Here is a 14,140-nt window from a genome sequence, read left to right as displayed (position 1 = left end):
GGTGGTTCTAGCTTTTAGGCTTGGTTCCCAATCCTATGAAGAACTTTAAACGGTCCAATGAATCTTGGACTCAACTTTCCTCTTTTCCCGACTCTTATAAGTCCCTTCCATGGCGAGACTTTAAGCAAAACTGAATCTCCAACTTCGAACGTCACTGGTCGTCTCTTCTTGTCAGCATAGCTCTTTTGACGATCCTGAGCTGCTAACATCCTTTCCCTAGTTACTTTCAACTTTTTGGCAGTCTGATGGACTATCTCGGGGCCTACAAACTGCTTTTCTCCAGCTTCAAGCCAACAAGACGGCGTACGACATTTCTGTCCATACATAGCTTGGTAAGGTGTCATCTTGATGCTCGAATGGTAACTATTATTGTAGGAAAACTCTACCAGAGGTAAGCGCTCATCTTAGTTACCTTGCAACTCTAGGGTACATTCTCTTAGCATGTCTTCCAGTGTTTGAATCGTCCTTTCGCTCTGACCATCGGTCTGCGGATGGTAGACTGCACTTAAACACAACTTCGTACCCATTTACTATTATACACTCCTCCAAAAACTTGATATGAGACGACTATCACGGTCTGATGCAATCGTTAAAGGAACACCGTGAAGTCTTACTACCCCCTTCACGTAAGCATTGGCGAGCTTATCCAAGTGTGATTCTTATGCTTCTGGTAGTATAGGCCTCTACTACCATTCACACCTACTCATACTCGTCCCAAGTATTGTCTCGCAGTTCTCCAAGTCACCATTCAAGAATTTCACATGATCATTTAACACGTCAGATGACAAAATCAAGGTTTTATATTATCTCTTGAAACGATTACATAGAAGTTCATGTTCACACTAGACTATGCCTTCTATATTAGGCTACAGCACATGATCCTATTTACTCTATAGATCCCTCCTCTTAATTTCTTTCATCGTCGTCTGCTTCATCAAGGAGTATCTGAAATGCTCTTGCCTTTGGCGGTGTATTTGGCTTTGCAGCTCCTTCCCTCTTTGGGCCGTCTTGCTTGTAGTGCCCTTCTTCATTACATCCATAACACACCCTTTTGTTGAATGTACACTCATTGGCGTAATGCCCATGCTTCCCACAATTGAAACATGTCACCTCATCGCCACATTTTCCAGAGTGTTTCTTCTTGCACTTATCGCACCATCTCACTTCACCTTTTTCTCCTTCGAACTTCTTCGAACCAGACTTCAAGAATTTTCTCTTCTCGTTGGACCTTGAGGACCCATCGAACTTCCTTTTCTCACCGACTTCAGTTCCCTCCAGACCTCTTTCTTTTAACCGGGTCTCAACATTCTTGGCTGCTCTAACGGCTGCCTTCAATGTGCTTGCCATTTTGAATGTTGGGCCAAAGTCTGATGGAAATCCGTTAGCAAATTTTTCTATTTTGGCGAGCTCAGTCGGCACCAGGTATGGAAATAACTTCATCTTCTCGTTGAATGCAGTAGCATATTCATCAATGCTCATTCTCCCCTTCTTCAAGTTTTGGAACTCATTGTTTAGATCTATCAGATCTATTTCGGAGCAGTACTGTATTTTCAACTGCTCGATGAACGCTTCCCAAGACATCTTCAGAGCTTCTCCTTGTGGCATCATATCTGCTAATAACTTCCATCAGCTTAAAACTCCGGTCTTCAGTTGTCTGACCGCAAAGACGGTTTTTTGCTTATCACTACATTTGCAGCTTTCAAATACCATCTCCATTTCGGAGATCTAGTCTATAATCTCTACTAGCTTTGGACTTCCGGAAAGACTCGGTGGTTTGGCACCCAAGAAGTTCTTATACATACATCCATCTTTGTCGATTTCCCTCTCCGGGTCATTCCTTCTCACCACTGGGGGTTCCACTTGACTGACAGTGTGGCTGTAATTCCCTTCCTCTAACCGTCCATCATTCAGTTCTGGTTGTTCAACGGGCATTGAAGGTTCATCCCTGTTATTCAGCAACAGTTGTCTCATTTCTTCCCTCTATTCATCCATCATAGCCCGAATCATGGCTCGAACTCCAGACATTGTGACTGGCTCAGGTGCAGCTTCTATTTTTGGCACCTTCTCAATTACTTGGGGTTGAGGTCGTTGATTCATGCTTTCATTCGCGTTTCTAGCTCTACTTCGGGTTCCCACCATGTTGATCTATACACCAAAGGAGGTGCATTTAGATCTTTATTTAGGATAGATGTTTAAATTCTCCTCATCACTCCGGAACGTTACATGCTAATTCTATATATCGTAATCGAACGCTTAGAATCCTAAACACGTAAGGTTTCCAGATCCGGTCGGCAACAGACCATGGATCCGAACAAATAATAGCATAAAGCATTTAGCACATAAAAGCATTTTAGGCATCTTTAGTAAAATAATCTACTGCTTGTGTCTAAAATGTAGCAGACACTCATCTCACAATCATCGCTTAGCATTCTCAATTTAAGTCTAGAAATCCTACAAATTCCTAGTTCGCTTAAACTAATGCTCTGATACCAACTGTGACATCCCCATTTTCACGGACAGAAAATACCGATTTGTTTATGCTTCATTTTCAAAATCAGAGTATACTTTTAAAGAAAAGTGTTGCGGAATTTTTGTTCCCAGAAAAACATGATAAATATGTTATCAAAGCATTTCTGAATAAATGTATTTTATCCATTTTAAACTTTTGGATGTCAACGCCAATACAGAAACATATGCATAAACAGAACTTACATTCATTTACACTAGTGATCTACATCTCTTTAATCTCTCAGTGTAGTGCAGCTTTATATCGACACCTGTGATACAAATAAACTGAGTGGGTCAGGTTGGGAATCTTGGTGAGTACATAGGGTTTTCAACCCACAATAATATAATCATTATGTTTAATCATCAAACAATCAACCCGATTACCCATCCCCATTATCTTCTTTATTCTCAAGGATCAATCCTAAGAAGCAGTTATCCTGCATTCCTTCATTCCTAAGGTTTATCCTAGGGAATACGCGCGAAGTCCATTACTGCTAATGTCATCTTATTAGGCACAACTGCCAATATTATCCTTTAGGCGCAGCTGCCAGGATTATGTTGTTCTCAGCTAGGCGCAGCTGCCAATATCATCTATTAGGCGCAGTTGCCAAGTTATCTTTTAGGCGCAGCTGCCAATATTAACATCTAGGCGCAGCTGCCGGGATTATGACGTTCTCTATTAGGCGCAGTTGCCGATATTATCCTATAGGCGCATCTGCTAGGATGTTTAGAGTACATCGCATTTCAAATCATCTACAGATTGTGGTGCAACTACCAATATTCATCTATATCATCTTTCATACCTCAACATTTATCTACCCATGTTCTACCCAACATTTTTGTAGATATAAAATATAGCTTTAAATTTGAATAAAAAAGTTCAGATCTGAAAGCAAAATACATCTATTGTCCAGATCTGAAGAAAAAGGTTCAGATCTGGAAACAAATGCATCTACAGCCTAGATCTAAAGAAAAAGGTTCAGATCTGTAACAAAGTACATCTATAGCCTAGATCTGAAGAATAAGGTTCGGATCTGAAAACAAAATACATCTACAGCCTAGATCTTAAAAAAAAAGGTTCAGATCTGAAAAGAAAGAAGTTAGATATTTCATCCAACATAGATCTCAAGTATAAAATACATATACAGCTTAGATCTGAAAAACAAAGAAGTTTAAATCTTTCATCTAGCACGGATCTCAAGTAAATATGCACACATAGCACGTAATTTATATAAAATACTTCATATCTATGTGTAAGATGAAAGTAACTATGCACTCACCTGATAAGGAGTGATTCGGACAACACTTCGCTTCTTAAAATAATTTCCTTCGACGAAACCGGGAAGTTTGCTTGAAAACCGGGCTCCTCGCGGGCAGAGTTTCAAACTGAAAACTCTTTTTCTCGGAGCCTTCGGGCTCTCCGGGGATTTCTTCTAGTGCTAGGGAGGTTCCCTAGGCTTCGAGGGTGTTTGGGAAGTTTAGAGAGAGAGTAGAGAGAGAAAGTGATGGCAAAAAGTGTGAGCTTTGTAGCTGCCTTCGGTCCCCTTTTATAGGCGATGAGGCATCGGTACGCTAGGCGTACTCTTCGGAGTACGCGGGGCGTAGAGGGCACGCGTCGGAAATCGGATGGGTCATCGTGGCTCACTTCGGACTACAAAAGGGGGAAGACCGCGCAGCGTAATCCTCGGTGTACGAGGGGCGTACTTCGGTACGCGAGGCGTCCGAAGATACGTTGGGCGTAGTCCTCGCATCCAGCTCTCATTTTACACCTTCAACTTCTAAAATTTGTAACTTTCGCATACGAGCTCCGTTTTCGACATTCTTTATATCCACGCGTAGGTGAGACCGTACTCTACAACTTCCGTTTAGACTTCGTCGGCTGATTTGATTCTATATCTAAAGTTATATTTTTAATTGGTCGGGACAGGAAAGTCCGTTAAAAATTCATAACTCCTTCATCCGACGTCCGTTTTCATCTGTCTTTTTACCGTTGCGCTACTATTAATGAGACCTTCGATTCTCGTTTAGGTTGTGTCGTCCAGAAATCGTTTGATCTAATATTCGAACTCCGGGCTGCATACTGCTAAGCCGAAACTTAGAAAAATCATAACTTCCTCATATGAAGTCAGATTTGGGAGTTCTTTTTATGCACACTCTTGGTTTAACGAACACTACGACTTTCGTTTAGACCGCTAAAGCTAAAAACTCCTCTATCGTAAATTCACTATTTATGTCACGCAGTGTCGTGGCGGTTCTGTCGCGAAACTTCGACAGACCATAACTTCTTCGTTATAACTCGGATTTCGGCGTTCTTTATATCCCCATAATCCTTGTCACGACCACTACAACTTTCTTCATAGATATTGGGTCTAACTATATTTTTATTTCTGGCACTTATTTTCATTCTTGATTTATTATATCATAATAAACAAGCATAAAGCACATAAATTCACATAATTCACATAATACTCGAATAATTCCTTTTTATTACTTCAAAATGAGTTATATTTGTTGACCATAACTATTACATCAGCGCATCAATGCTTAGCCTCGAAACACGGGCATTACAGAATACCCCAAGCCCTCAACCATCGGGATGGAATGCCACTCATACTATAGGTCCAGTCATCCTCGGGATGGAATACCCCAGGCCCACAACCATCGGGGTGGAATGCCCTCATATTACGAGTCCAATCATCCTCGGGATGGAAAACTCACGGCCCACAACCATCGGGTTGGAATGCCCAGGTCTGTTGGCTCTCGCACAAAGCAGATGAGCCTCAACCACCAATCAACATGTGCACATATATCAGATAATCACATAACACTCTATAGACATACAAACCGATCTAACCGATCATACTAGCATAACATCATCCTATCTACCAGGGTACTGATCTCCCGATCATAGCAACATAATACCATCCTCTCTACCAGGATGCTAATATAACAGCTCATACTAGCATAACATATCAGAGTAACAATCAAAAAGGGTTGACCTTGGTGCCTTAGACCCTTGAGCATAGTGAGGAAAACTCACCTCACAACTGTCAAACTGAAATGATAAGCTCAAACTCTCAAACCACCGCCACTAACTACACCACCTATATTTACCATAAGACCATTTCCATAAATTTCCAAATTACCAAAATACCCCCAGAGGTAAAACTGGTAAACCCTTGGTCAAAGTAAAAGTCAACAGTCAAAGTCAACAGTCCATGTTGACCCAACTCGTCGAGTGCAGCTAGCAACTCGTCGAGTTCCTTAATGGTTCAGAAGGTCATAAAACCCTCACTGACTCGCCGAGTTTACCACCAACTCGTCGAGTCTATTCGTAATCTGAAGTCGAAGAAACCCTAATTGGCTCGTCAAGTCACCCACTGACTCGCCGAGTCCATGCAGAAACCTTCAAGGCCAATCTTCATCGGACTCGCCGAGTTGGCCATGCAACTCGTCAAGTATCTTCAGTCCTTTCTCCATTCAGATGCTTATAAGCCACCCCAAAGCTCCATTTTGCAGATCTGAGTTCCTAGAGCATGCTTCCTACGTAAAGTTGCAAACTTTACGTACATGCAAGGTGTAAATGGCCAAAATCAAGCTAGAGAAGAGGTTCTAAGTGAGGATAAGGCATTATCTTGCTAAAGGCTGAAACTTTATGACGATAAGAACCAGGATGAGCCTAGATCTGAAGTTGCAACTTCAGATCATGTTCAATACCCGAAATGAAACACCAACAAGCTAAAATGGCCCTAATCTTCAACATAAAGAGATCTAGAATGAGTAAAATCAAGGTAACGACTTGTTACCTTCAAACTGATGCCAATAAGTAGAAGGGTTAGATCCACTAGCTCCTCTTGCACCACTACTCTTATACTTCAAGTCTTCTTCTTGCAAATCACCTTCCAAGCTGAGAGTCTGGGCGTTACAATTCTCCCCCACTTGAACTAGACTTCGTCCTCGAAGTCCGCTGCGATGAACAACTCCGGATAGTGCTCCCGCATCTTAGCCTCCGGCTCCCAAGTCCACTCAGACCCTCTTCGGTGCTCCCATTGTACCTTTACCAAAGGTACTTCCTTGTTCCGTAGAACCTTTACTTTCCTTTCCAGTACGGCCACTGGTCTCTCTATGTAATTCAGGCACTCGTCAACCTGTATGTCCTCCAAGGACACTACTACTGTCTCATCTAATATGCACTTCCGCAACTGGGACACATGGAAGGTGTTGTGGATCTGACTAAGCTCCTCCAGTAGCTCTAGTCTATATGCCACCTTGCCAACCCTGGAAATGATCCTGAACGGTCCAATGTATCGGGGACCCAATTTCCCCCTCTTCCTGAAGTGGATCACACCCTTCCAGGGTGAGACCTTCAGGAGTACCATATCACTAACCTGAAATTCCAGCTCAGATCGGCGCCTGTCAGCGTAACTCTTCTGCCGACTCTGCGCGGTCTGCAGTCGCTGCCTAATCTGCTGAATCATATCGGTAGTCTGCAGGACTACCTCGGTCCGACCCATCACCCTGTGACCAACCTCACCCCAACAGACTGGGGTGCGACATCTCCATCCATACAACAGCTCATAAGGTGGAGCACCAATGCTGGAGTGAAAGCTGTTGTTGTAGGAGAACTCTGCAAGGGGTAGGTAGGAGTCCCAGCTCCCACCAAAGTCAATAACACAGGCCCTCAACATATCCTAGAGAGTCTGTATGGTCTGCTCACTCTGGCCGTCCGTCTGTGGATGATAGGTTGTGCTGAAGTGCAGCCATGTGCCCAGTTCCTTGTGGAACTTCTGCCAAAATCGGGAGGTAAACCGAACATCACGGTCTGAGAAAGATAGAGACCGGAACCCCATGGCAGGTGACAATCTCGCGTATATACACATCAGCCAGCTTCTCGGCCGATAAGCTCTCCCGAATGGGTAGAAAATGAGCACTCTTGGTCAATCGATCCACGATGACCCAGATAGCGTCGTACCCCTTCGTCGTCCTCGACAGCTTGGTGATGAAGTCCATCGTGATCTGCTCCCATTTCCACATGGGAATCTCCAAAGGCTGCAGCTTTCCATGCGGCCTATGGTGCTCGGCCTTGACCATCCTGTAGGTCAAGCACCTCTCAACATACCAAGCGATTTCTCGCTTCATGCACGGCCACCAGTAACTCAATCGCAAGTCCCGATACATCTTGGTGGCCCCCGGGTGAATAGAGAAGCGAGACTTATGAGTCTCCTCCAATATAGTTTGTCTGACCCCACCAGACATCGGAACCCAGACCAGACCGCAACGGGTCAATAATCCCCGGCTATCCCGAACAAACCGGGTGTTCTCACCCTAATCCTCTCAAGTTTCCAGTTCTCCTGACGCATACCCTCAGCCTGGGCTTCCCTGATCAAGCCCACAAGTGGAAAATCCACTGAAATCCTCATGCATGTCACTTGAGTAGAAGATCCAGCTGACTTGCGGCTCAGAGCGTCCGCAACCACATTCGCTTTACCTGGGTGGTAAATGATCTCACAGTCATAGTCCTTGACTACATCTAGCCATCTGTGATGCCTTATGTTCAGGTTCGGCTGATCCATGATGTGTCTCAGGCTCTTGTGGTCCATGTAGATGGTACAACGGACCCTATAGAGGTAATGTCTCCAAATCTTGAGAGCGAATACCACCGCTCCCAACTCCAGAACATGAGTAGGGTATCTCGTCTCGTGCGGCTTCAACTGCCACGGCGCGTAGGTTATCACCCGTCCTCTCTGCATGAGGACCGCTCCCAGTCCCGTGATGGATGCATCATAGAACACCACAAAATCCTCAACTCCCTCCGGTAGAGTCAAGACTGGAGCCTCGCATAGTCGCTTTCGGAGGGTCTCAAACGCTCTTTGCTGCTCGGGGCCCCACCGGAAATCCACCCCCTTCCTCGTCAGACAAGTGAGAGGTACTGCAGTCTTAGAGAAATCCTATATGAATCTCCAGTAGTACCCTGCTAATCCCAAAAAGCTCCTGATGTCTGAGGGAGATTTCAGAACCTCCCACTGCATAACCGCCTCAATTTTGGCCGGATCGAATAAAATCTCCTCCTGGTTAACGATATGTCCCAGGAACTGGACCTCTCGTAACCAAAACTCGCATTTCGAGAACTTGGCATAAAGCCGTTCTTGCCTCAGAACTCCCAATAACACCCGCAGATGTTCCTCATGCAGCTCTCGGGTCTTGGAATATACCAAGATATCGTCTATGAACACTATGATCGAGCGATCGAGCATCGGTCTGTAGACCTGATTCATCAGGTCCATAAATACTGTTGGCGCGTTGGTGAGCCCAAACGGCATCACCACGAACTCGTAATGTCCATAACGAGTTCGGAATGCAGTGTTCTCCACGTCCTCCTCCCTAACCCTGACCTGATGGTATCCGGACCTCAAGTCTATCTCGGAGAACCAAGATGCTCCCTGCAACTGATCGAAAAGATCATCTATCCTCGGGAGTGAATAACGGTTTTTCACCGTCAACTTGTTCACCTCTCGGTAATCAATGCACATCCGATGTGAACCATCCTTCTTCCCGACGAAGAGTATCGGCGCTTCCCACGGGGAACTGCTCGGACGAATGAACTGCTTGCCCATGAGTTCCTGTAGCTGTGATGACAGCTCCTGCGTCTCTAGTGGTTCCAACCGGTACGACGCCTTGGCGATAGGGGCCGCACCTAGCACTAGGTCGATCCGAAACTCAACCTGCCTCTCCGAAGGCACTCCGGGTAACTCCTCTGGAAACACGTCAGCAAACTCTCTGACCACTGGAACCTCTGATACTGAAACCTGATCCCTGACCCGCGTATCCACCACATACGCTAGATAACCCGCACACCAGTGCTGAATGTACTGTTGTGCCCTGGCATCCGAACAAAACCCTGATCCCAATCTGGTGCCCTCGCCGTAAACAATCAGTTCTCCCCCACTTGGGGTCCGAACTACTACCCTCTGCCCCTCGTAGTCAATCATGGCACCGAAACGACTAAGTTAATCCATACCCACAATCACACATACATCCCCCATGGGAATCAGAATCAGGTCTATCGGAAAAGATACTCCAAAAATCTCCAATACGCAACCCTGATAGACCGAAGTAGCGGAAACCCCATGTTCGTTGGCGATGGAGACTCGCAACGGACACTCCAACTCTCCCACAGGCAACCCGAACTCCCTACTGAAAGACTAAGAAACAAACATCCGACTCGCCCCCGAGTCAAATAATACCAAGGCAGGAAAGGACTTCAATAAAAACATACCTAATCACAGGTACAAACACATAAGCATAAAACATATATAATCAGTACGATAAGGGATAAAAACATACCAGAAACCACATCCGGTGCTGCTCTGGCCTCCTCTGCTGTAAGCTGGAAGTCGCGTCCCTGGGCCCTCGGGGCGCTGCTCGACCCTGACTCCCTTCAGTGATCCTCAGCGTAGCCGGAACAGGGGCATGCGCCGGCTTGGCGGCTAGTAGGGGACACTGAGCCTTTATATGGCCCATCTGCTCACAATGATAACATAATCTGACCCCAGGAGCTGGAGTCTGCTGCCTACAATCCCTAGCAATGTGGCCCTGCTTGCCACATTTGGGGCACCCGCTCCCCGATCGGCAAACCCCCGAGTGAGCCTTCCCGCACTTCCCACAAGTACGGCCCGACGGTCCTCCAGTCCTAGTATCAGCGGTCTTAGACCGATTTGGCGCCGACTGTGACTGTGCCGGGGCCTGTCGCTACTCCCTCAACTGCAGCTCAATCTCCAACTCACGCCGCCTAGCAGCCTCCTGTAGATCCAGAAGTGAATCACAACGTTGGGTCGCCACAAACTGTCGTATATCCGTCTTGAGCATGCTCAGATAACGTGTCATCTGAGCCTGCTAAGAAGTAAACTCCGGGCAGAACATCGCCCTCTCAGTAAACATGCGGGTGATCTCCGCCACTGTCTCGCCATCCTGTATTAAGTCCAAAAACTCATGTGCCAGCTCTCCCGCTCTACCCATGGGATGTAGCGAGCGCGGAACATATCCCTGAACTGCTCCCAAGTAACAACAGCTCTCTGATCATCCGAATAAGACCCATTCATCAGTCTCCACCAGTCCTTTGCCCCGGACCTCAGCAGGTTCAGGGCATATCTGACGTTTTGGTCAGTAGGACATGAGCACGTGAAGAAACAACCCTCCATGTCAAACAACCACCTCATGGCTCTGATCGGATCCTGAGTACCATCAAATTTCAGGGGCTTCGTGTTATCGAAGTCCCAGTACTGAAAAGCTCGGCCAACTCCTCCCCCTGCCGCTATTACAGCCATTGTAGCTGCTGCGGCAGCCGTCTCAGCAAGGGCTGCATATATGTCATCAAAATACTCCATCATAGCGGTCTTAATAGACCCAAACACATCCGGAATCTGACCCCGGACAATCCCGACCACCTCCTCGCAGATGATCTGCCTGACACGATCCTCTGTCAACGCTGGCCCACCCTGGTCGATAACCTCGGGCTCTGTCGAAGCGCCCTGATCGCCCTGCCCTGATCCCGATCTGGATCCAGTCACGAAACGCCTCGTAACCACCATACTGAAAATATACTAGGAAGATATCAGATAATCCGCATAAATAATAGGGAACCAACTCCCAACTACACCCTAGGGATTGTGACTTCCTTTCTACGCGTATGGGTCCTGTGCTTTCAGTAGTACGGGCCCATACTACCTTCCACACCTACCCATATTTGTCTCAAGTATCATCACAACACCCTAACAATATACATATGCATGGTGATCGCTCAATCCTCTCTCCTAGAGGGAAGCTAACTATATCATAACTGGTCTACTGACCTCACACAACTCAACCATCCATGAAACTTCCACCAACCCTGTAGCACTAGTGTATTCTAGTCATACATAATGTTGGACCCTATAGACTTTCGAATACCTGATCCTACCTTAAGCCCTTCATCAAACAAGAACAGGAAATAAGGCCAAACCAAACATTCTCAGGCTATAAGATCTTAATTATGTACAGTCGTGATGCATACACTAAGCAACTATAGTAATGATGTCAATTTCATATAATGAAAACCCTAGGCTATCAGGCATCATAAAATCAGGAAATTCTATCATGCAATTACTGAAGATCCCTAGCCTAGTACTAACATGTTGTTATAACATATCACAAAATCAAATAATTGCATGGTATTTTGGGGTTTACTTACTGGCTCCGGCTGATCGTACACTAGCATCCTCCTTTTCTAATTTTGAAAACCATTTAAAATCATTTTGAAAATATTTTTCCTTAGTTTGAGACTAGATTCACACGAGTGTTCCTCCAATTCACTCAAAACAAGGCTCTGATACCAACTTGTAACATCCATAAAAAAATCATGCCAAATTTAAACTTTTAAATTATCCCAAAACCATTGATTATTACAACAGTTGTTTCCAAAATAGTTTAATGTCAAATATCCCAGAATCAAATCATAAACAACAGGAGGTGTACGATCATGCCTTCGCCTTTTCGCGATCATCAGAAGTACCTGAAACAAAATCAACAACTGTAAGCTCGAAGCTTAGTGAGTTCTCCCAAATTACCCATACGCATATCAACATACATATAACACAAACAACATACTATGGGTCCAATCAACCATCGGGTTGGAATACCCCAAGCCCTCAACCATCGGGTTGGAATGTCACTTATACTATAGGTCCAGTCATCCTCGGGATGGAATACCCCAGGCCTACAACCATCGGGTTGGAATGCCCTCATACTACGAGTCCAATCATCCTCGGGATGGAATACTCATGGCCCACAACCATCGGGTTGGAATGCCCAGGTCGGTTGGCTCTCGCACAAAGCAGATGAACCTCAACCACCAATCAACATGTGCACATATATCAGATAATCACATAACAGTCTATAGACATACAAACCAATCTAACCGATCATACTATCATAACATCATCCTATCTACCAAGATACTGATCTACAGATCATAGCAACATAATACCATCCTCTCTACCAGGATGCTAATCTAACAGCTCATACTAGCATAACATATCAGAGTAACAATCAAAAAGGGTCGGCCTTGGTGCCTTAGACCCTTGAGCATAGTGAGGAAAACTCACCTCACAACTGTCGATCTGAAATTATAAGCTCAAACTCTCGAACCACCGCCACTAACTCCACCACCTATATTTACCATAAGACCATTTCCATAAATTTCCAAATTACCAAAATACCCCCATAGGTCAAACTGGTCAACCCTTGGTCAAAGTCAAAGTCAACAGTCCATGTTGACCCAACTCGTCGAGTGCAGCTAGCAACTCGTTGAGTTCCTTAAGGGTTCAGAAGGTCATAAAACCCTCACTGACTCGCCGAGTTTCCCACCAATTTGTCGAGTCTATGCGTAATCTGAAGTCGAGGAAACCCTAACTGGCTCGTCGAGTCACCCTACTGACTCGCCGAGTCCATGCAAAAACCTTCAAGGCCAACCTTCATCGGACTCGCCGAGTTGGCCATGCAACTCGTCGAGTCTCTTCAGTCCTTTCTCCATTCAGATGCTTATAAGCCACCCCAAAGGTCCATTTTGCATATCTGAGTTCCTAGAACATACTTCCTACGTAAAGTTGCAAACTTTACGTACATGTAAGGTGTAAATGGCCAAAATCAAGCTAGAGAAGAGGTTCTAAGTGAGGATAAGGCATTATCTTGCTAAAGGCTGAAACTTTATGACCATAAGAACCAGGATGAGCCTAGATCTGAAGTTACAACTTCCGATCATGTTCAATACCCGAAATGAAACACCAACAAGCTAAAATAGCCCTAATCTTCAACATAAAGAGATCTAGAAGGAGGAAAATCAAGGTAACGACTTGTTACCTTCAAACTGATGCCAATAAGCAGAAGGGTCAGATCCACTAGCTCCTCTTGCACCACTCCTCTTATACTTCAAGTCTTCTTCTTGCAAATCACCTTCCAAGCTGAGAGTCGGGGCGTTACACATACAACCACAATAACATTGTTTTTAAAAACAATTGTTCATCCAATATTTTGTTTTAATTACTAAACAATTTCATCCCTGAACTTAGTCATGTATTCTCGGTCCGTTGCACTACCATGTCCTTCAAACAGGTAAACGTTTATAGAATTTTAAAATAGACTCATTTATTTGTATCAAATAATTAAATAAATAAAAATATTGGCTAAATATAAAAAACCCAACATTTAGGCATTGAGTAAATTAGCCAGCTATTTAAATAATTTGAAAATATAAAATTGTAGGTTTTATAATAAGAAAATAAATAAAATTATTTAATATTTTTATTATATTAAATAAAAAAGAAAGGGAAAAAAAGGATTACATGTGATTATGAAAAAAGTAACATAAAAAAAAACATGATGTGTGCATTTGTTTGTGTCTTAACTTATTCATATATGGCTAAGTTCCTATAAACATTCATTCAATGTTAGTGTGGTTGTATAATGATATGTTCACGATCCTCTTGATCATGATCTAAAATATAAATAAACTGGTTTTTTTAACTTTAAAGAGTTTTCCAACACTTAAATTTAATAATTTCTAGCTTTACAATACTGAAATATAATTCATACAACCACA

The sequence above is a fragment of the Lactuca virosa genome, chromosome 6, assembly GCF_052849685.1.
Source record: "Lactuca virosa cultivar CGN04683 chromosome 6, Lactuca_virosa_CGN04683_v6, whole genome shotgun sequence".
Taxonomy (NCBI): Eukaryota; Viridiplantae; Streptophyta; class Magnoliopsida; order Asterales; family Asteraceae; genus Lactuca; species Lactuca virosa.
Note: the sequence above shows the minus strand (reverse complement) of the source record.